Source organism: Ochlerotatus camptorhynchus, unplaced genomic scaffold (assembly GCF_037179485.1).
Source record: "Ochlerotatus camptorhynchus isolate MF236.1 unplaced genomic scaffold, CSIRO-AGI_Acam_v1.1 ptg000489l, whole genome shotgun sequence".
Lineage (NCBI taxonomy): Eukaryota > Metazoa > Arthropoda > Insecta > Diptera > Culicidae > Ochlerotatus > Ochlerotatus camptorhynchus.
The window spans coordinates 43,135-65,003 of record NW_027040974.1 but is presented as its reverse complement, the minus strand read 5'-3'; positions in this window follow the sequence as shown (position 1 = coordinate 65,003).

The following is a 21,869-nucleotide window of genomic DNA, read 5'->3' as shown; positions in this document are numbered from 1 at the left end:
AGTGTGCGCAGCCCCCTTCCTTTGGGGTGCCTGCTAACAAAAAGTGGGGGCTTCATAGCTTTGAGGGCACCAATAGTTATGAAGTGTTTGTTGTTTACTTACTTTCATTTTCTTTGAGTTTTTTAGGTTTTCCCGATTTTAAATTCGAACAATTCCGAGGTTTAAGGAAAACTTTTTAAAACTGTTGTTTGTTAGATACATATCTTTTTGGAACATGTAGTTTATAAATAACATAATTGAACACTGAGACGAAAATCTCAATAAAAAAATACATCTAGTAAAGGGCGGTATTCTGAATTTTCAAATTTACCTTAATTAAAAATTACATTTTTCTTTAGGCTAACAAACGTCTTCTTAACAAGCGAGCTCACGCACTAGGAGGGCGATTGTATTGATTGGAATATAATCATTAAAATTTGGATACAGCGGCGCCGGTGGTGTAGTGGTAAGCGTGACTGGAGGGTGGTTGCATTGATTGGAAAATAATTACTAAAATTTTTGATTGGAGAAATGGGTCTAATATTGGCCTATGAATCTAAGATTGGGCCCATCGCTAAAAATCTGCTATTTATCAATTTTATCCAGGCTTCCAGTGCGCGCGCTACCGTATGCGAGACGCAATACGAATAGTCTCATAGTCATAGCAGTCTCATGTGCAAGAGATTTGTAGCACTCAGTTTCTCTCTCTTCAGTTTTGTCGCATCTCACATTCTCATAATGTCAGTGTGTCGCACTGTTTTGTAAGCACAGCACATTTCCAGATGCATGCGTTTCATGAGAACGAGTATCATGCGACGTCGCGTGAGCCGAAGCTCATGCGCTTTTCTCAATGAGACGTCGCTAAGCGACGTCTCAATGCGACATCGAAATAGCAAACTCAACTGGAAGACCAACTTGTGTTCTTGATGTGGGAAAAGTGTTGTTTGTTTTGAAAACGATGGAAAGCGAGGGTTATGCCCAACAAAGTTTGCCTAGTGGCAATTTTCGTTGATTAAAGGATTAACTTGAAAAATAGCCCATTCATAACGAAAGGAGTATTCAGCTGTCTGTATTTCTGCACTGCGTATCCTTCCGTCCTTTCCACGATGCACTTCCAAAACGTTTCCCCTAATCCAGCTGCTTCTAATACCTTCATGCACTATGATGACCAAATCTCCTGGTGTCACTGGTTTGATGTCGTTGAGCAACTTGGTTTGTCGATTGATGGTCGGCAGATATCTTTTGATCCATTACGTCCAGAATTGATCTAAGAGATACTGAACGTGATTCCAGTTTGACCTGAGGGCTCTCCCTTCATCAGTTGGCATCTTGACTGGTTGCACAACTCCGCACAACTTCGTCAGGCTTCCGTGACGTGGAGAGAGTTTCTAAAGCGGCCTTTACTGAACGTACCATACGTTCTCAAACGCCTACCTTATGAGGTGCAGTGGGTGGGTTGAAGTGCCACTGTGTGTCGTAGTTAGTAAACGTTCCCACCAACGAACGATTGATGCTGTCAATCTCCTTCTTTAGTTATCTACTTGCTCCTACAAAATTCGTCGCTTAAGGCGCACCCTTCTTTGAAATGAACCTCCTGATAGCCATCTTGCAAGATACAGTCAATAGTCCCAAATAATCACTAAACCCGCTAACTAACCGATAATCGCCCTTTTTGTGATATAAGGTGAATATAGGGTTTCCGCACTTTATATCAATCGTATAGCAGCCTTATATAGCAAAAAGGGCGATTAACGGGCTTGTTGGTTACATGGGGGTGTGCTTGCCACTTCCAAATGCACGGCTCTCACCGTCACCGTCTAACGTACGGTGTGACTCTTGCTACTGGCAATGAAGCCATACGAGGATTCATGGGAAAAGCTCGATAGACATTACATCACGTACATTGACCGCCATAGAGTAGTTTCCGCTTTCCGTTGCTCTTTCCGAGATAGAATCATTTGGTCCGGAAGCTCCGTATCTTTTCCGGCATTTGGCAACGAACCGTAGAACAAATGATACACTTCTTTGTAGACTCTCTATTCTTGAAAATCACCCGTAAGCAAACAGTGGTTTTGTTGCTTTACGATGGTGTGCATAAATTGATCGCGTTTCCTCTGTGGTATCAGGGCTAGGTAACAACTTGGATGACTACAACGCTTCTTCCTCGTATTAGAATCCTGGTCCCCGAAACCATCTGCTGTCGTTTTCGAAACAAGGTCCTTTGCCCCACTTAGTGACTTCATCCGCTACGTTGAGGGATGACAATACGTGCCTCTAATAGCCTAGGTTAGTTTCCAAGAGTATTTCACTGATTCGAACAGCAACGAACTGTCCGTATTTCCTTTGATCCGACTGTATCCAGGAGAGCACTGCTGTAGAATCACTCCACATCACTCGGCGACGTATTGGCAGCGTATGACCATCAACAACTGACTTCATCAAACGGGACCCTATAACCGCAGCTTGTAGTTCTAGCCGTGGTACTGACAAGGTTTTTAGTGGTACTACTTTTGTCTTCGAGGAAATTAGAGCACACCGTACGCTTTCACGATCAAATTCGTTTCAACTCGCTTCGTTGGAATCATCATACCATCTAGCAACGGTAGAATTTCGTTTCGGAAGTTGATGTTGAAAGAGAAAAGGTCTTGTTGTGGCCGCCATACCATTCCGAGGATTCTTTCGAAATTTGTGGTCTTGTCGGCTATAAAGTTTTTCGAGTTCTGAAGAATTGGAACGACATCTTTCGAATTGGATAACCACTTCCGAATATCAAATCTGGCTTTCGCATGAACGGCCTTTACCTCTTTTATCAGCTGGACCGCTTCTCCCTCGGTATCCACGCTGTCGAGGTAGTCGTTTACATAGTGGTTCCCCTGAATAGCAATGGCAGCTCTGGGGTACAGCGTTTAAGTTTCTTACGTATTGAGCAGAGCATGGAGAGCAAGAAACGCAGAGACTGCCGATCTCGGGAATGCATTAGCATCTGCATGCACATTTCCCGTATGTCTCCCAATATTGCTACCTCTCGTTGGCGGAAACGATACAAAACGGACAGAAGTGGTGTCAAAACATCTGGCCCCGTTAACAGCATAGAATTCAGTGAAACTCCTTCGACATTCGCCACAGCGTCTCATACGATGCGAATTGTCCCTGGTTTATTCCCAATGATAGGTACCAAGTCCACCTAGGGTCGCTATTGACCGCCTCCTCTTCCGTCAATTTGTGAGCGTATCCTTTCGCTTGACAGTCCATGATCTGCTGCTTAACGTTGTCGTACGCCTCCAGCATCTTCGACAGCTTCTTCTCCAAGCATTTCATACGTTGCTCGGCCATAGACCGACTATCAGGAAGCTCTACGGAATCGTACTTCCATAAAAGGCCCATTTCGAACCTTCCTGATGGTGTGCGAACTGTTGTTTCCTTGAGAATTTGACGAGCTCGTTGATTGTCTTCTGATTCAATTGCAGGAATTGCTGATATTCCAATGCTTTCCACGTTGAAGAACCCCTTGACCAAATCGTGAAGTTCTTGATTTGGAGATTGCGTGCAGATGTGAAGATGACGATGCTCTTGGGACGTCTGGATCCTCAACATAACCGTTAAGTGTTCAGCCCAGTTTGGTTTTTGCAGCAACTGGTTCGTACTCTTTTCTATCCCTCTTTTTAAGCGTAACGATCAACTGCGCGTTATCTACGCCGATGAGAATACGGGGAACTGCATTCGTATAGCTTACCTCAAGAAGTCCCCATAGATACGTGAACCAATCTGCTCAAACTGCAACGTTTGCGGTGGTCGATCGAAGTTGTCGACTGTTCGCATGCCGTCAAGGGCATACAGCTTTCCACCATCAACTCCTGAAATGCCTGTGCGAATTAGTTGAGATTCTGCTTCCGTTCTTCTGATGCTACCAGTCCATTGTAAACAAAGCGGTTCTACCTTGCCTTTAACTCCGAGCTCCTCCGATAGCTCCTTCTCGACCAACGTGAATGACGCACCATCATCGAGTAACGCCAGGGTCTCCACTGAAGAGGTCTAATCTGTTATCATTCGAGGATGGACCAGCCAAACGTGTTACTGCTCCATTGTTAGGTATTGTCATGTTGAAGTTGTTGCAGAGATCATAAATCAAAGTAGAACGGTTATCATCGTACACCTCCCCCCCCGCCTGTACCGTGGGAGTTAAAATCTCCCATGATCAACCATGGAGCGGGAAGTACCGCACATGTGTCGAAAAGTTGTTTGCGATTAAAAGAGACTCTAGGAGCAATATATACAGAAGCAATACAAAGGCTCTTACCTTTAATGGTAACCTGACATGCGACAACTTCAATTATGGGGAATTCTGGAAGATTCACTCTATAGAAGGAATGGAACTTTTTGATCCCCAAAAGTACCCCTCCTCCACGTGAATCCTCACGATCCAATCGAATAATGTTAAAATCATAAAAAGGGAGATCAATTTTTGAAGAGAGCAATGTTTCACAGTTTGCAAATGCATCGCAATTATTGTTATGGACTAGATAGGGGAATTAACGTATTCTCGTCAATCTAAGCAGCGTCCGAACTTCTATTAGCGATTTCTCAGCGTCACACACATACATGACAGGTTTGTTTGTTGACATTGATCTGCTGCTTGCTGTTCTACCAATTCCAATCGACAGAATTGATCAAAACGGGTTGAACATGTTTTTACAACGCTCCAAACTTCTCAGGTGAGAGTGACTATTGTCGGCAGTCTCTTTTTCTTCGGCACCCTTTCCATTTGAACTGCGTGTTAACCAGCTGTTCTATTATCGGCAACTCGAAATCAGCCGTATTTTGTAGTATGTATATTTCATTTAAAGAAAAATATGGTATAACAGGAATTCACAGTCGTAAAAATGTAATCAGATTGAAGCTGAAAAGGTAAGGAATCGGCTTAATACATTCAGCGAAGAGTTTTGATGGGAAAATACAGTGAAATAAGCGTTTCAATTTCGGTTGCCGAAAACAGTCAATGGGTGCCGAAGCCATAATTTACCCTACTTGAACGAATCTAATTTCGGAATACTTCGACAATTCCACTGTAGAACCTCGTTTGGAAAATTATCCATCGAAGGAAATGATTGCTGCAAGGAGGGGTCACTTCAATGTCAATTGCTTCAAGAGGGCCTCCACAGTAGGAAGCATTGCTAGAACAATGCTTTTCAGAGGATCAGAAATATCGAGAGACTTGACGATACCGTCCACAATGTCATCAAATGATAACAGCCCAGATGAAGAAGAGGCTTCTGTTCTTAAAATTGGGCTATCAAGGGTTTTCGATGTCCCCGGGAGAGGTGGAAAATCCTGGGTATAGTCAGTTCTGCGGAATCCAGGAAGAAAAGAAGTCTCCTTTTTTCCACCACTCCTTTATTTGGGCAAGCTGATTTGGGGTTCTTGATTGTCAACTTTCCGCGAACGGATGCGTTTTCGTTTCCGTGCAGAAAAACGGAAAGAAGTTCTTTCCTCAGTCAAGTCAGAGTCATTCTCGTCATCTGACAAAAGAGAAAAGGGATTTTTGTCGTTGGTCGATGGCGTGGCCGTCTTAAGCATTTCTGCAAAAGACTGCCTGAAACGTTCCTTTAGTGAGCGTTGTAATTTCTCTCCGCGTTGTTAGCACACCGGGCACGACGAGAGACCATGAGGAGTTCCCGTACAGAACACGTATTTTGATTCAGTGACTGTGCAAGCGACATCCTCGTGCCTCTCCCCGCATTTGGAACAGCGTGCCTTGCTGCCACAGTGAGAGGCCGTATGTCCCAACTACTTACAGTTGACCCGGGGAATGAACAAACGCACAGGTAATCGAAGTTTCCCAGTGAGGAAGAGCTGAACCAGAAAAGGTCACACGGAACGAGTCTGTGGGGGTAAAACTCTTTTTACTCATGCATCCCTGAAGTTCAGCAAATTCTTCAAGATTCCCTAAAGCTACACGGACCACCCCTGACGTTTTAATTTTTTTTTTAAGTTCTACATTTCCCATTCAATCTTCCTGAAGATTCACGGACCTCCCAAAATTTATTATATCTTCGAACTTCTCTAAAATTTTGCATATGTCCTAGATGTGACACACATCATAACAAAATAAGTTGGTAAGTTGCTGTACAAGCAGGAGCACCTAAGGTAAAACATGAATGGTTAAAATTTGGAACAAATTGAAGTTAAAATAAAACATATAGATAATGTTAAATGACTCTCAGACTTCGAAAAACAATCTTCTGGTCCTTTGTTCCCCTAACTCAAACAAATATCGTGAAGCTCTAGACCTACTGTTGCAAATATTCCGGATGACCTCCCAGGACCGCAGAGTAAAGATATCGAACACCACTCCTATTCCAATTGCAATAACAAGAGTTTTGAAAAAATCTGTGTTTTGGTTAAGAAAATAAGTTGTAAGGTGGAATATTTTTTATTGGTCTTTTTGTTTACATAAATATTATTAACGTAACCAACAGACATTATCTTACTGAAAAATAACACATTTAATTAAACATAAACTTGGAGTAGGTCCGCAAGAACTTTTTTAAGAAGTTAATATGGACTTCCCCACGAATTTCCTGTAGAAAGTTTATCGAACTTGCAATAGAATGTTCCTCTAACTTATTATTATTATTATTATCTCTATTTAGGAGATTTTCAGCCGCAAGCTGGTTCATCTCCGGAACATTCCTCTAACTCCCCGCAGGTAGTTCTAGAAACATCCCGTAGCATGTTCCAATTCCTTTATGAAGCTCATGCAACTTCCTACGGGAAATTGTTGCAACTTCCTCCGGGAAGTTCTAGCAACTTTCTGTGGGAAGTTCATGCAATTTCCTGAGGGAAACTTATGCAACTTACTACGGGAAGTTCTTACGATTTCTTGCGAGAAGTTCTTTCAACTAACTACGGGAAGTTCTTGAAATTTTCTGCGGGAAGTTGTTGCCTTCCTACGAGTAGTTTTTGCATCTTCCAAGTTCAAGGATTTTTTTAATGTGCAGCATTTCTTGATCTATCATCTATAGATGTTCTCCAACACTTCAACTACAAACAAAGTGACAAACGACTAACTGGCGAAGAAATCTATGAAAATTAAATGGTTTGCTGTAATATTTTTTTGTTTTTAGAAGCTTGTGCCATCACCCACCAGATCGGCTAGTATTTTTGTTTTGATTTGAACAAAGTTGATTTTGTGTGCAATGATCTTTGACAGTGTGCAAAGAGTGTATAATTTTGTCATGTTTTTTATGCATTTCAGTTTTGAGTCGAGTGAAAGAGATAGAACCAAAACATTCTAGTACTACATTATGTTTGAGTACTTTTCTTCGAGACCTACTAGTCTTAGAGTTACCTCTATGGTAGTAACAACAATCAATATGAAACTAACGATTTTAAATCGGCTCACTATTTGACTAGCCTATTGGTCCCAAGGAAATCGATTAGCGTACCCCATTCTAGTATAAATTCCAGTACTACACAATGTTTGTTTTGATTCGCTATGAAAGTTTGACAGATAAAATGAGGGGTTATTTGGATTTTCCTATGTTTCGAGGGGTGAATCGATAAGCTTGGGACCGAAGATAGTACCAGAGCTGATCCAAAAAGGTGAGCACGTTTCTTCGGGACGTACTAGTTTTAGAGTTACCTCTATGGAAGTAGTGTTACCATGTGGTACACTAAAAAATGGCAATAGCAAGTTCGTCGCCAAAGTTTTAGAGCCGCTCCGTCTGTCACTTCGTTTGTGCTCTAACCATCTGCCGGAGTTCGCTCCGGGCGATTGGGCATTGCCCTCCGTGATAAGAAAACTCTTGTTACTTCGAGTCTAGCATTTAAATTCAGAAGATGCTGTCTATTAAAAATTTCTTGAAGAAAAGGAAACAAACTCCTGCTGGAAATTTCAAGAATTTCCCGCAGAAAATCACAAGAACTTCCCGCCGATCTCGATGGACTGTTTATAGTAAAAAAAACTGTTAATATTCAAACGATTAAAACAATCAATCACATTGTTCATATCGATCTTCTTATGCTTTTCAAACGGCGCCGGTGGTGTAGTGGTAAGCGTAATTACCTCTCCCCCCTGGGTTCAATCCCAGTTGGCACAGCCGGAATGTTCTGAGGCAAAACATCTCTGATCAGCCAACTGGTCGTTATATGAAAGCATCACAGCCGTAAGTATTCGATCAAGTGTGGAGTGGGACTTCAACAGTTTCACAACTTTCCGACCCAGATCAACGCGAAGCATTGGCTAGATTCCAGGAAGCCAGAGCCGCGGCACGACAGGCATCAACCAGGCCAAAACGCAATCGTGGGAAAACTTCGTAGCGAAAATCTCACCGACTAACTCGACCAACGATTTGTGGAGAACGGTTAACACTCTGCGAGCCAGTCGACAACAACGCACCGTAGTGCTCAAGCGAGCATATGGATTCACGGACAAGCCCGAAGAAGTAGCGGAGGAATTAGCGAAATGCTATAGTACCTCTAGCTACTCTGCATCTTTCCAGATGGGTAAGACAGCAGCCGAACGAGAATCCACTGACACCGACCGATGATGTCTACAACATCGATATCACCCTCAACGAACTCCTGTGGGCCCTCGACAAAGGGCGAGGTGCCTCGACAGATCCCGACTGAATTGGGTATCCGTTACTCCAACGTTTGCCACTGTCCGTGAAAATGACGCTTCTTGAGTTTCTTAACAAACTCTGGTACGAGGGTGTGTTTCCCGTTAGCTGTCGGAATGCTGTCGTCGTCCCCATTCCAAAACCACACTGCCACGACTCCGGACCTGATGCTTTTTGTTCAATATCGCTCATAAATTGCATGGCGAAGCTGTTCGAGCAGATTCTCAATCGTCGATTTACCACCGAACTAGAGTCGAGTGGACGACTAGACAAACGTCAGTACGATTTTCGCACCGTGGCACTGATACAAATTTTGCCAAGTTGGAAAAATCACTGCCAACCCTCGACGAATACTGTCTTGGACCTGTCGAGGGCATGCGATACCACCTGGCGACACGGAGTTCTGCGCATTCTAAAATCATGGCGATTACGTGGTTGGATGATGAATATGCTATGGATGGTCAGATGATGAATATGGGACCTCCCTTAGCTCAGTCGGTAAAGGCACAGCTACAAAGCAAGACCATGCTGAAAGTGGCTGGGTTCGATTCACGGTCCGGTCTAGGATCCAACCCAGAAAATTTCTCGACTTCCCTGGGCATAGAGTATGATTGTACTAGCCACACAATTATACTAATGCAAAAATGGTACAGGCATCGAAAGCTCTCAATTAATAACTGTGGAACTGCATCTAGAACACTAAGTTTAGAGCACGCAATAAGCTAATATGCCATACGCAATAAGCTTGAAATGCGAGGAAGAAGAAGATGAATATGCTGCACATCTTCCTTTCAAAAAGGACGTTCCAGGTGTCTGTAGGAGGGAATATGTCTCGCAAACACCAGTTGGAAAATGGACTACCACAGGGTTCTGTCCAATCAGTGACTTTAAAGCTCGTCGCGAAGCAGAATATTTTTCGGGTTATATCAATTAGAGTCGACGCTATTTTGTACGCGGACGACATTCTTCTCGTCGTACTAGAGGCAAAAAGTGAAGGACTACATCGCAAACTACAAGCTGCCGTCAAAGCTGTCGACAATTGGACGAAAAGCGTTGGATTCAGCATACCAGCCACAAAGTCGTACATTTTTTATTGCAGTCCGAATGCACGTCGAGAACCTGGGCGTAACATCGAGATAGACCGTGTAACCAATTGGTTGCAATCCATGGATTTTCATCTGTATGAGTTGTTGTTTGGAAAATTCACGTATTCTAATTGCAAAGACAGAAGACAACACACAGTAGCGAAAGGGTTAGTACAACTGCAAAAACACTCAAACGATAATAAAGGGAGGAAAATCGTAGCCTTAAACTAAAAATGGAGAATGATCGGCAAAAGGCATGCGAGTGGCCATCTTCTAAAACAAAAACCTTCTAATGAGCAGAAGTAATCAGGCGTCCGTGTAGACCAGTATCGTAAAGTGCAGTGCCATTTAGTGTACCCCCTCCTCCCCCTTGTGGGGATTCTGGGATGTTGGACTCCCTCCGTTCAGGTAATTTACTTTTTATTATCCTGACGGAAATTTCCCTGAATTATGATAATTCTCAGGACCTAGTACCATAGAGGTAACTCTAAGACCAGAAGGTCCCGAAGAAACGAGCTCAACTTTTTGGTTCAGCTCTGGTACTATCTTCGGTCCCAAGCTAATCGATGCACCCCTCGAAACATTGGAAAATCTACGAACCCCTCATTTGATCTGTCAAACTTTCATAGCGAATCAAAACAAACAAAGTGTAGTACTGGAATTTAAAGTAGAATGGGATACGTTAATCGATTTGCTTGGGACCAATAGGCTAGTCAAGTAGTGAGCCAATTAAAAATCGTTAGTTTCTTATTGATTGTTGCTAGTACCGTAAATAGAACGGTCTCACACGGCTCGGCTCGGAAGTCAAGATTTCTGACATACGTCAGAAACGATTCCCTCAAGCCGGTGGCCTTAATTGGCAAGGACGGTCCCGTCTCGGCTCGACCAAGGTGGCCATGCCACGGTCAGCCAATGCCGTCAACGACGGATGACGCCTGCCAGCCAAACGAGCCAGCAAGGCCTGCTGAGCCATATCACAGTGGTTCCCCTTAGAACAAAAGTTGGCCAAAACCTCAAAATTGTTGCAAATAGGCATAAAACAGTTGAAATAGATGTTTTTTAGCTGTACGAAGAAAACTTGACAATCAAGACGTCACAAAAAGGAGTATAGTAGAGCCAGAACCAATGCACAATGGTCCCAAAGCCGTATTTAGGAAGACAAAAATGTTTGCGCCCAAACCGTCAGTTTTAGGTTTATGGTTTCTCAAGTAAACTTGCTTCATATGTTTTGTTCAATCTTTTTATGTTATTAGAGTGGTCCATAAAATTGGTGAATTAAAAATACAAACTTTTTTATTATTTGAGATAGACCAAAGCAGTGTTCTAAACAGTTGTAGAACATTCAATTCAAAGCAACTTTGTTCAAGACACAATGTGTTTATCTTTTATGGTTCGAGAGTTATGGTTTTTTTAAACAAGCAGGTTAGGGTGGCCACTAAAATCGGGTTTCTTTGAATATCTTTTCATGCGTTAATTTCTCGTAAAAACATTGTTCTGATTACATTTAGAACATTTGATGATGCATATTTTTTCTCAAGCAACTAGGTTACTATCTTTTTTTATTAGAAAGTAAAAGGCTATTTTCTTCGAAAAAAAATGCTCTTTTCAATTGTCAATATCTCAAAATGGAGCAAACTGATTTTCAAACATTTAATTTCATAGGAAACATCGTCTTTTCTTATTTTTTTTTGTACAAAACTGCCAGAGCTTTTAGTGTTAAAGCATTTAATTTAATAAAAAAAAAAATATTTTTAGCAGAAGCTAGCCATAACTTTTCAAATAAAAGAGATAACAACTTAGCAAAAATATGCGTCATAAAAAGTTCTTAAAGTGTCTAGTATAAAAATTTCACGAGAAATGAACGTATAAAAAGATATTTAAAGTATGCCGATTGTCTAGGGGCCACCCTAACCTGCTTGTTTAAAAAAATCATAACGCATGAACCATAAGAGATAGATATATGGTACGTGTGTGTATGTGTGTGCCTGTTGGTGTGCTTTGAAAAAGGCATTGTGAAGCTTGCTATAGTATACACTGCACATTATATAACTTAGAAACGGATATTTTCCAAAGAACACTTTACTTGTTATTCCTAATTTCAACATCTTTCGCAAAAAATCGTAAAACACATTAAAGCCTATCTGAAAGATAGCTTTTCTAGCTATCTTTTGGTTATTAAAGGATAGTGGGCGGATGTGTCCGTCATATGTTTTGCTTAGTCTAAATGTGAAAAACGTATATTTTTGATAATTTTTTATTTGAAACTGTCACTTAAAACAGTGCATACACTCTTTTTTACCATCCATTTCACGTGAAATAAGCCGAGGAACATTTTTTCTCAAGCAACCAAGTTGATAAACACATTATTTTTTGCTATATTTGAGCAAAAAAAGTAACAAGAAACATTACAATTTTTTTCAAAAATTTGTGATATCGCTACACTATAATAACCATAAATAAATATGTAATCAACAGAACTGCACAAATCATTCAATTTAAGATACTATTAACATCTAAAAATGATAAAAAAATATTGAAATAAAAAAATATCAACTTTAATTTTTGAGGTTTTGGCCAGCCAGGAACCACTGTGCATATGTGGCTGATGAACGCCACCAGATCCGCTATTCTCCCAAAGCTGCAACAACACTGTCTGCAGCCTGCGCAGCAAGTTTCCGACCACACGGTAGTGCATGAGCAGCTGTGTGGTTCAACGCCAGAATCACGATGCCGTAAGAGATCCAGCTGTAGCAGTGATTACAGCACTAAATTTTATAAACCCTCGCATACACGCCACATATTTGTGAAAACCCACACCCACACGCCACATAATAGGGCAATAAATGTTATAGAAAATGTGAATATTCCTGTTTTCATAATTTGTACGCGTAGCCCCTCCGAATACCAAGTAACATGCCGGCCCTGCGACACAGTTCAGGGGTTATGCTACTGAGCTAGATACCCGGGAGTGTTTGATCATGCCAAAAGTCACAACCGAGTATCCATCCCGAAAACAAACTGGTTAAGAGTCCTGGGTATAACCCTCGACCGAACTCTGAGCTTCAAACCTCATTGTCAAATGATGAAGAAAGCATGCGAGCCTCGGCTACGAATCCTTCAGATGATCGATGCCAAACATCCGCGTGGCGATCGAAAATTGATACTGCAGGTTGGCTCGGCCCTAGTGACCACGAAATTGATGTTTGGAATTGGAACCTCGCTCCAGCATACAATAAAATGGTACGTTTTGCTTCCGGAGCCTTCGTCACTAGCCCGATACAATCGATCATGACTGTAGCGGGTACCTTACCGTTCGAACTGCTAGCAGCACAATCCATTTCGCGAATTGCAATTCGAATACTAGCAAAGAGTAAGAACAACAAAAGCCTCCCTTTCATTTGACGAGCATCGGATCGCCTCAATGAGCTGTTAAACTCAGCGCTCCCCGCTGTCGGTCAACTTGTGCGGCAGACCGATCGTCCGTGGCATACACGAAAACCATCGATCATGTGGGACGTCAAAAAATGCAAATGAGCCGGCAATCCGCCAGGGAAAGTCCGCCCGGTAGTGCAACAACTACAGTCGACCCACTTCCACCGATCAGCCGTCGTCTACACCGATGGATCCAAACACGAAAACACTGTAGGTGCCGCATTCCATAACAATGGTTTAGTGGGAAAGTATAGCCTCCCGAAGGATTGTAGCGTTTTCTCTGCGGAGGCGTACGCCATTAAGATGGCTGTTTCCATCCCGAACATTTCGAACGAATTAGTCATTCTTACGGTCTCCAGGCCTTAGAAGCTGGAACATCTAGGCACCCGTGGATTCAGGAAGTGGATCAAATAGCATGAAACAAATTCGTCTGTTTCTGCTGGATACCTGGACACGCCGGCATCCACGGAAACAACGAAGCTGATTTAGCAAACATGCGGTTAGCAAACATGGCGAGAACCAATCCTCCCATTGATATACCAATCCAAGGCGATGATGCGCAGAGAATGGTGATGCAAAACATTTGACAACGATGGAACGACCAATGGTTCGCGTCCAGTCAAAAATGACACGCACAAGTGGACGGAACGGGGAAGCACTTTCGACCAGCGTGTGTTAACACGGCTAATAATTGGTCGTACGTGGCTAACCCATCGTTATTATTGAAGAAGGAAGCCCCGCCCAGTTATTGTGGGACGGCTTTAGATGTGCAACACATGATTCTGCACTGTAAAACCTACGAGAGTCAATGACAAGAGAAAGACACTGGCACAACAAGCTTACGAGATGCACTAGGAAACTCTGAAGAGCAAATCACTTATTTGCTGAATTTTCTACGGAAAACTGAACTGTACCGAAAAATTTAAAGGATGTAGCGAAAAGAAGAAGAAGAATCCAAAACCCGGTGTAGAGGCAAAAAGGTTAAGCAGTTAACGGAGCAAGGAAGAAAGGAAGAATGGGAGGAAGGAAAACATGTAACAGAATGAAGATCAAAGCAGATGAACCAAGCTGGACAAAATTGATACGGTCATGTAAAGAAGAAGATGAAGGTAATGAAGAACACAAAGGGAATATCGGAGGGAAAGAATAAAAAAACAACGTGAATTGTGCAGAAGTAGTAGAAGAAGAAGAAGAAGAAGAAGAAGAAGAAGAAGAAGAAGAAAAAAATAAAAAAAAATATGATGAACCGAAGGCGGAACGGAAAACGAAGCGGAAGAAGACAAAGAAGATCAAAAAGATAAAGCGGAAAATAGCGAAATGAAGAAGACGACACCGATGGAAAATTGGAGAAACCGTGAAGACGTGGAAGAGGAAATCAAAGCAATGGAAATAAAGAAGGATGAAGAAATAAAGAAAATTATCTGAAGTATGTAGAAAAGAAAGAAGAAGATAGATTAAAAAGTGAATGAAAATATAAGAAGGTGTGCAAGATGAAGGAGACCCGTCAACAAGATATCAAGATAAGTGAACACACAATGAATAAATGAATATGACATGAATGCATGCATAGCGGCGCCGGTGCACCGCGGTGGTGTAGTGATTGCCTCTCACCCAACATGCCTAGATTCAATCCCAGTCGGCACCGCCGGGATGTCTTAAGGCACAACATCTCTGATCACGCCTTCCTTGGGAAGGGAAGTAAAGCCGTTGGTCCCCGGTTCATGAGCTGATGGGTCGATAAGTAGGGTCCAGGTGTAGGAGCTGCCTCCCTGGCGTCGGTAGCATTGGTGCTCAGCACGGAAAACAAGATTAGCATTAGCATTAAGCAAGTTGCAAAAATTCGTAGGTGGTACAAGTCCTAGTCTATTTTATGAGAGTACCGCCACCTCCGTCCGTTACCGTATTGCCGAGATATGAGATTAATCACGGCCTCTTAGATGAAAGTAGCAGTATCTGCAATAATTGAAAACTGTCCTGGCCACGTCCTTTGAACTGTTGGGGATAAGAAGGATTTTTCGTTGGACACTTACTTAAGAGAGACGCAGAGAACTCTACGATCGCTCATAAGTGTCACAGGAGTTTGGAGGTTTCTTAGTGGGAGGGTAAGGCCATACGTTCGGTAAACGTTGCTGGCAGATTTACGATAGCAATGGTTATGTTATATTTATGTGTCAAAATAAAGTAAATGTGTTTGTGTGTATGTGTGAGTGTCTGTGTGAGTGTTTTAATAAATAAAAATGGATAGCTTAAACCAATTTTGTGATGTTGAAATCTGCTTCTTTCTCTATTTGAATTCCTTTATGGAAAATTCATGGGAATCCATTGGGTTGGGTTTCTAGCCAGATTCAAAATTTTCCAGATTTAGCAGACTTTTCTTCGTCATTGGCGATTCTTGAAAAGTTTCTGTGTAAAATCGAACTAAACTCCAATTTAAACTACCCGAAACACACACAAAAACAGAACAAAAACAATATATTTGACAAGAGAAAAGAAAATCACGGCCGTCTCCGAACTCCGCACACTTCGATCTCTCTGGTGCTGGTGAGGAAACCAAAATCGACGGAAAACAAGATCGACGGAAAACAAATCAAGGAAAAAATCGATTGCTATCCATTGACGGCAATCGAATATGCAGTAGGAAGGCAGCTTCCACACCTACGTAGGATATCGCACCCATTCCACTCATGGGCTGGGACCAACGGCTTTATTTCCCTTCCGAAGGAAGACGTGACCAGAAATTTGTATGCCTCAGAAAAATTCCACCGACCTCGACTGTTATTGAACTCTGACCCAATGGGGTGAGAAAGCAGTCACGATTACCACTGCACCACCGGCGCCTGCTTTCATACCGATCGAAAAAGAGCTTTTATACTTTTATGCTTGTTTATGTACACTCTGCTAATCGATCGGTGCTATCCGAGCACGAAGTTAGACTCATGTTAGACTAATCTTCCGTGCTGGGATACGATATAACGCGAAATGCGTCTGAGCATTTCCAGCCCAAAACGCAAACCGGTTGGACATGAGTGTTTCCGATTTGAATGAAACATTTCTCACGTGTTCGCTGCTACTTATGATTGCATTTTTCATTTAAATATGATTTTTTCTTCCAGAGTAACTTTTGAAAAGGGCGTATAAAAAATTGATTATTTCTTTGATTGATTTGATCTGATCAAAATGGCCTTTGAGAAGAAGTTTTAGGTAGTTTAATTATCTTTGCGGAAAAAATACACTGAAAGAAAAACTTAGTAAATTAGTATTTAAAAAACGTAAAACGATGATTATCTCAAAACACCCCCCTTCGATCTTAACAAATTTTTTTTTCAAGAAAGCTGAAAAAATGCCCTAATATTTGGTGAAGAGTGTATGCTGGTAACTTTCTTAAAAAAAAATCTATAATTTTTGAAATTTTTGTTGTTTTTTACAAGTTGGTGAAATTGCATATTTTTTAGGAAAATAATAAATTATTTGGATTTTAAGCATAATTTTCAAAAACTTTGCATATCAAATTTTTTTCTAAGTCCAGCCGTTCTCAAGTCAATGCAATTTTAAAAAAATAATTATAATAATTTTCTACACTTTGGGCCATTTTCAAATGTTAGTCGTGATGTCCAGCAACGAGATGTTTTTCCATGAATATATATTAAAAAACAAACAATTCATTCTCAAATATGGTAGCTGTCAGACTTACCCGTTTCTATTTAGACGCAGCGGAAAAGAAACAAGTTTGAGCATTTCCAGCTCAAATCGTTAAAAAAATGTCAATTTTGTCTCGACCCCTTCTGATTTGAATGAAACATTGCTCACGTGTTCGCTGCTACTAATGGTTGCATTTTTCATTTGAATATGATTTTTCCTCCAGAGTAACTTTTGAAAAGGGCGTATTAAAAAAAATGGATTATTTTTTTTTTAAATCATAACTTGAAAACTATTGATCTGATCAAAATGGCATATGAGAAGAAGTTTTAGGTATCTTTGCGGAAAAAATACATTGAAAGAAAAAACTTCGTAAATTTGTATTTAAAAAAACGTAAAACGATGATTATCTCAAAACATCCAACCCCCCCCTCCCCCTTCGATCTTTATATTTTTTTTTCAAGAAAATTGATCGAATACCCTTAAACTTCGTGAAAAGTGTATGCTGGTAACTTTCTTAAAAAGAAATCTATAATTTTTTAAATTTTTGTTAATTTTTACAAGTTGATGAAAATGCATATTTTTTAGTAAAATAATAATTTATTTGGATTTTACGCATAATTTTCGATAACTTTGCATGTAGAAACTTTTTTCCTAAGTCCAGCCGTTCTCAAGTTAATGCGAATTAAAAAAATATAATTATAACAATTTTCAACATTTTAGGCCATTTTCAAATGTTCGTCGAGATGTCCAGCAACGAGATTTTTTGTCATGATTGTATATTAAAAAAACAAACAATTTATTCTCAGATATGGTAGCTGTCAGACTTACCCGTTTCTATCTAGAGGCAGCGGAAGAGAAGCACGTTGATGTGGTCAAATGAAAGATTTGTTGAGATAAGAAACAGTATATACCTATTTATTATTTTATTTTACAACTCATATTATTTGAATACATTGAATAATTTGGGTGTATCGTTTGAATTAGAGAATATTTTTACTGCAATTTGGTTGTTTGAAACTGGAATTTAGCTCTCTTAAGGGTACCGCCAATCGCATCACAAGGACCTTTGCCGTGTGAAGTTGCAAAAAAAGGCCATTCAATTTCTACATTATGCTTATCTTTAAATCCACAAAGGCTAGCAATTTTTTTTATGTTTTTGTATTGTGATGCTGCTCCATCTGACATAAAAATACACTTTTGGACTGTTATTTGCGAATTTAAAAATTCTAATAATTTTGAGATAAACAACTGAACTGCTACTGTGTCATGCTTTGAAATGTCCGAAATAACCACAAAACTTAAATGGTTTAGTGTACCATTATCATTAAAATAAACGACAAATGGATGAATTGTACATTGAGAATTATTCCAATGATAGCTTTGAACCTCATCTTGCAGAACAAATGTGTAGTTTTCAGAAAAGTCGCAAATAACAACGACTTCGCCATCTTCTAGTGTTTGTTTTTTTGTTTTTAAGAATTCTGCCTGCTTATTTTTTATAAAATCGTGATATATTAATTTGTCTAACTTTTCCGTAAAGAAAAATGAAAAATCTTCGGAAGGCAAAGTTTTCAACTCAATATTACACCTATCTATCGTAGTCTACTGTTCAAATGACACTTCTAATATTTGTTTCTCTTCCAATATTTCTAATAATTTTGTTTCGGATAATGACGTATCGTAACAATTCATGCACGTTCGAAGATGGCAAAAGTCTGTTCTAGATTGTAAATCGCAAAGAAGTTGTTCCATATAGATAGTGCGATCACACAATATGCGATCTTTTTTCAGGCTGTTCAACATTAGATTAACATTTTCGTGAATCGTACATACACAAACATTATGAGATCCTGATTTACTAAGAAGTTTACAATTTTTTGGCCGTTAGGCTGCAAATGAGCTAAAGCTAATATTGATATCTTTATGGGTTTCCGTAAAATGCAAGTATGTTTCTTTGAGCGACATTGTTAGTAGACGTTTTTGTATTACCTGGCGTACACCACCCGTCACTACAGAGACATAATCTCTTTGGCCCGGCATAACTCTGCTTATATCGTCATCTTCGTAGAATTTCACAACTGTATCTACTAACTCTGCTCTCAGCCATGTCCTGCTTTGGAACGAGGGGAACATAATATTCCATCTTCGGCGACCAAATCTTTTACCTGGGAAGAAAGTAAATTTGTTTATTTGTTTGTTTATTTGTTTATTTGTATTCCTCCATCTGACAAGGTTGTCTTAATGAAGTTGGACAGGGAAAAGCCAAATTGAGTCATGGTGAACTCAAATTGGCATAAAAACCCTGTTTCTTTTCTTAAATTAAGTACATAGAAACAGAAACTAAACATTAACAATTACACAGTTCACAGCAAAAACAATGCAAAATACAATAATTACTACAGTGTAAATTAAAAACGTTAAAATGCGGTCAGTGTCATAAAAGTGTGTCAGCAACAGTGCAGCATCGTCATTGATTGTCAAGTCCTCGTGGAAGGGTCGAAAGCAACCGGAAACAAAAATGAAAACAGGTAGCACAATTCATACAGTCATCAGGGGATGGACAGTCACTCACCTGCTCATAATCAATCCATGCACATAACAGCTTTACAATCGATTACTTAGGCGGCGTTGAAAAGTAGCTGCAGAAGCTTCAAAGTCGAAAAGCTCAGATACATCATTGAAGCGAGAGGCCATGAACCGTATTGGGTCGTGTTGCCCGTATCGACTGTTGCGGGATGCCAAATGCAGGAAGTTACGCCGACGAAGGGGGCGTTCAGGTACATAAACGTTGATATCGGCAAGAATGGCAGGTGCATCCACCTCACTAGTTAATACTTTGGCGACAAAAACCGCTTGCATGTCAGACCTTCGTTTCTCCAGTGTTTCAATTCCTAACAGCATGCATCGATGTTCGTAGGGAGGTAGATTTAGATGTTCACGCCAAGGTAGATAACGAAGAGCTAGGCGCACAAATTTTCTTTGAACCGATTCTATACGGTCAACCCATATACTGCTGAACGGACACCAAACTATTACAGCAGATTCAAGGATCGAGCGAACCAAGGCGCAGTACAGTGATTTCAGACACAGAGGGTCACGGAATCCATCGGCAAGTTTAAAGATAAATCCAAGCTGCCTATTCGCTTTTGAATTCACATCAGCATAATGTGTCCGGAGGTTAAGTTCAGAGTCCAATATCACACCAAGGTCTCTAACCTGATTCAGCCGTTCTAGATCATGACCAGCAAGACGATAGTGGAAGATGATCGGATGACGTTTTCTGGAAAACGAAATAGTGTTGCATTTCGTTACACACAGTTCCAGTAAGTTCCGTTTGCTCCAATCCTCAAATGACTCCAACAAACTCTGCAGGTAGGCACAGTCCTCGATGCATGTGATTACCATGTAAATCTTAACATCATCGGCGTAGAAAACACGATTTCCAGATGGTAAAACAAACGATGCATCATTAATGAAAAGCGAAAACAATAGGGGGCCTAGGTTGCTCCCTTGTGGAACTCCGGATACAATCGGGAAGGCGGTTGAATGTGAGGAGCCTAATTTAACTTTCATAGACCGTCCTGACAGGTATGATTCGAACCAACGAACAAAGGCGACGGATACTCCAAATCTCTCGAGTTTTCGAAGCAGAATAGCATGGTTCACTCGGTCGAATGCAGCTTTGAAATCAGTGTATATAGCATCTACTTGCATGCCAGCGTCCATCTATCGAATGCACAATGAAGTGAATTGAGTGAGGTTCGTTGTCACAGATCTTTTTGGAAAAAATCCATGCTGGGCACTAGAGATGTAATTCTTGCTAGCTTCGAACAAGGCATCGTTCACGATTATCTCAAAGAGTTTGGAGCAAGCATTCAACGACGTTATCCCGCGGTAATTGGAAATATCACACTTGTCCCCCTTTTTGTGAATAGGAATCATGACCGAAGTCTTCCACGCGGATGGGAATGTCATTCGCTGTAATGAAATATTAAACAATTTCACTAGCGGCATCAATAAGACACTTGAGCAATTCTTAAGAATGCATGCAGGAATACCATCCGAACCGTATGACGCAGAATGTTTAAGTTTACGTATCGCTTTTTGTACGTGCTCCTCAGTGATTTGGAAAATTCCAAAGTCGAGCCTATCTGATGGTGTGTCATGGATGGCTGCATTTAGATGCGAGGACGAAATCGACATGTCCGAGAAGGCACTCTTGAAGTGATCAGCAAACAGCTCACACTTGTGGGCATCTGTGCTAGCAGAGCGGGCACCGAGATACATAGACGAAGGTAACCCATTTTCCTTACGCTTCGACCGAACAAATGACCAGAAACGTTTGGGATGCAGGCGTAGATTTCTCTGCGTACGGTCTATATAACGAGTATACATTTCGCGGTTAAAGCTAGTGTATTTATTGCTGGCCAGAACAAAACGACGTTTCAGGTGTTGTGATCGATTACGTTTGAATTTCCGAAGAGCAGTACGTCGACGGCGCTTCAATCTACGAAGCCGATTGTTTGTCCATGGAGGTTTCAGAGTAGGACGCTGAAGTGGCACGTGAGCTTCGATAACACGACGTATCTCAGAGTTGAACGACTCAACGATGTCATCCAGATCTCGTTCGTCATCCAAAAATTGCCAATCAATCACAGAAAATGCTTCACTCATCAAGTCATAGTTGACACGGCGGAAATCAAATTGCGGGTTCTCGTGTGGCTGATCAAATCTCACTGGTGACGGCAAAGAAACGGCAACCTCAATAGCGGGATGTGCAGTGTCGAGTTCTACAAGAGATTCAACCGCTTCAGAAATGCTGCAGTTAGGTAGTGCTGTATCGTTCACCAGTACTAAGTCAAGAGTACGAGAACTGGCATTTTTCACAGAGTTGATTTGCGTCAGACCATTGAAACAAAAGGCATCATATAGAGCACCATCCGAAGTTGAAAAACGGGATATACTGGAATCTATATGAAGTCCGCCATCCTCTGAAGCAGTCCAATGCATGTTGGGGTGATTGTAGTCACCGAACTGAAGCGCAAAATCATGAGGTTTCAAGCATGATATTACTGAACTAACAGAATCGCTATGAAGCTGAATGAGGGACAGA